This window comes from Fringilla coelebs (assembly GCF_963513975.1).
Source record: "Fringilla coelebs genome assembly, contig: SCAFFOLD_45, whole genome shotgun sequence".
NCBI lineage: Eukaryota > Metazoa > Chordata > Aves > Passeriformes > Fringillidae > Fringilla > Fringilla coelebs.
The window spans coordinates 1335293-1338533 of NW_028167308.1; positions in this window are offsets into that span (position 1 = coordinate 1335293).

Genomic DNA, 3241 nt, shown 5'->3' on the forward strand with positions numbered 1-3241 from the left:
ATCAGTTTTCAGGACCCACTTGGCACTCTCAAACAAGACCAAGTTGACACTGGTGCCACCTTGCGGCTGGGAGGCATCCGACGAGAGGCGGAATTCCAGGAGGCACCTGGCCATTTAAGGCCTCAGGACCCTGAACCACTGTACAGGGTATTTCCCTGGTTAACAAAACTCAGAAGCCACTGTTCTGGGTGTCAGTTTGCAGGACGCTCTAAGAAATCTCAAACCAATCCAAGTTTGCACTGGTGCCACATTGCGTTTCGGAGGCATCCTGCGAGAGGCCGAATTCCAGAAGGGACCCGGCCATTTAAAGTTTCAGGCCCCTGCACCAGTGTACAGGCCTTTTCCCTGGGAAACAAAACTCACAAGCCACTGTTCTGGGGATCAGTTTTCAGGACCCACTAGGCACTCTCAAAGCAGAACAAGTTTGCACTGGTGCCACATTCCGTCTGGGAGGCATCCTGCGAGAGGCCGAATTCCAGGATGCACTCGGCCATTGAAACTTTCAGGCCTCTGAACCAGTGTACAGGCTTTTTCGCTGGCAAACAAAACTCAGAAGCCACTGTTCTTGGTGTCAGTTTGCAGGAACCACTTGGCACTCTCAAACTAGACCAAGTTGACACTGGTGCCACCTTGCGTCTGGGAGGCATCCTGCGAGAGGCGGAATTCCAGGAGGCACCTGGCCATTTTAGGCCTCAGGACCCTGAACCACTGTACACGATTTTTCCCTGGGAAACAAAACTCAGAAGCCACTGTTCTTGGTGTCAGTTTGCAGGACCCACTTTGCACTCTCCAACCAGACCAAGTTGGCACTGCTGCCACCTTGCGTCTGGGAGGCATCCTGCGAGAGGCCGAATTCCAAGAGGCACCTGGCCATTTAAGGCCTCAGGACCCTGAACCACTGTACAGGGTATTTCCATGGGAAACAAAACTCAGAAGCCACTGTTCTGGGTGTCAGTTTGCAGGACGCTCTAGGAAATCTCAAACCAGAACAAGTTGGCACTGGATTCAGCTTGCGTCTGGGAGGCATCCTGCGAGAGGCCGAATTCCAGAAGGGACCCGGCCATTTAAAGTTTCAGGCCCCTGAACCAGTGTACAGGCCTTTTCCCTGGGAAAAAAAACTCACAAGCCACTGTTCTGGGTGTCAGTTTTCAGGACCCACTAGGCACTCTCAAAGCAGAACAAGTTTGCACTGGTGCCACATTCCGTCTGGGAGGGATCCTGCGAGAGGCCGAATTCCAGAAGGCAGCCGGCCATTTAAAGTTTCAGGCCCCTGTACCAGTGTACAGGCCTTTTCCCTGGGAAACAAAACTCAGAAGCCACTGTTCTGGGTGTCAGTTTTCAGGACCCACTTGGCACTCTCAAACAAGACCAAGTTTGCACTGGTGCCACATTGCGTCTGGGAGGCATCCTGCGAGAGGCCGAATTCCAGGATGCACTCGGCCATTTAAAGTTTCAGGCCCCTGTACCAGTGTACAGGCTTTTTCCCTGGGAAACAAAACTCAGAAGCCACTGTTCTGGGTGTCAGTTTTCAGGACCCACTTGGCACTCTCAAACTAGACTAAGTGGGCACTGGTGCCACCTTGCGTCTGGGAGGCATCCTTCCAGAGGCGGAATTCCAGGAGGCACCTGGCCATTTTAGGCTTTATGCCCCTCTACCAGTGTACAGGCTTTTTCCCTGGGAAACAAAACTCAGAAGCCACTGTTCTGGGTGTCAGTTTTCAGGACCCACATGGCACTCTCAAACCAGACTAAGTGGGCATTGGTGCCGCCTAGCGTATGGGAAAAATCCTGCAAGAGGCGGATCTCCAGGAGGCACCAGGCAATTTAAGGCTGCAGAATCCTGAACCATTGTACAGGCCTTTTCCCTGGGAAAATAAATTCACAAGCCACTGTTCTGGGTGTCAGTTTTCAGGACCCACTTGGCACTCTCAAACAAGACCAAGTTGACACTGGTGCCACCTTGCGGCTGGGAGGCATCCGACGAGAGGCGGAATTCCAGGAGGCACCTGGCCATTAAAGGCCTCAGGACCCTGAACCACTGTACAGGGTATTTCCCTGGGAAACAAAACTCAGAAGCCACTGTTCTGGGTGTCAGTTTGCAGGACGCTCTAGGAAATCTCAAACCAGACCAAGTTTGCACTGGTGCCACATTGCGTTTCGGAGGCATCCTGCGAGAGGCCGAATTCCAGAAGGGACCCGGCCATTTAAAGTTTCAGGCCCCTGAACCAGTGTACAGGCCTTTTCCCTGGGAAACAAAACTCACAAGCCACTGTTCTGGGGATCAGTTTTCAGCACCCACTAGGCACTCTCAAAGCAGAACAAGTTTGCACTGGTGCCACATTCCGTCTGGGAGGCATCCTGCGAGAGGCCGAATTCCAGGATGCACTCGGCCCTTTAAAGTTTCAGGCCCCTGTACCAGTGTACAGGCTTTTTCGCTGGGAAACAAAACTCAGAAGCCACTGTTCTGGGTGTCAGTTTTCAGGACCCACTAGGCACTCTCAAACTAGACCAAGTTGGCACTGGTGCCACCTTGCGTCTGGGAGGCATCCTTCCAGAGGCGGAATTCCAGGAGGCACCTGGCCATTTTAGGCTTTATGCCCCCGTACCACTGTACAGGCCTTTTCCCTGGGAAACAAAACTCAGAAGCCACTGTTCTGGCTGTCAGTTTTCAGGACCCACTTGGCACTCTCAAACCAGATTAAGTGGGCACTGGTGCCGCCTAGCGTATGGGAAAAATCCTGCAAGAGGCGGATCTCCAGGAGGCACCAGGCAATTTAACGCTGCAGAATCCTGAACCATTGTACAGGCCTTTTCTCTGGGAAACTAAATTCACAAGCCACTGTTCTGGGTGTCAGTTTTCAGGACCCACTTGGCACTCTCAAACAAGACCAAGTTGACACTGGTGCCACCTTGCGGCTGGGAGGCATCCGACGAGAGACGGATCTCCAGGAGGCACCCGGCCATTTAAGGCCTCAGGATCCTGAACCACTGTACAGGGTATTTCCCTGGGAAACAAAACTCAGAAGCCACTGTTCTGGGTGTCAGTTTGCAGGACGCTCTAAGAAATCTCGAACCAGACCAAGTTTGCACTGGTGCCACATTGCGTCTGGGAGGGATCCTGCGAGAGGCCGAATTCCAGAAGGCAGCCGGCCATTTAAAGTTTCAGGCCCCTGTACCAGTGTACAGGCCTTTTCCCTGGGAAACAAAACTCAGAAGCCACTGTTCTGGGTGTCAGTTTTCA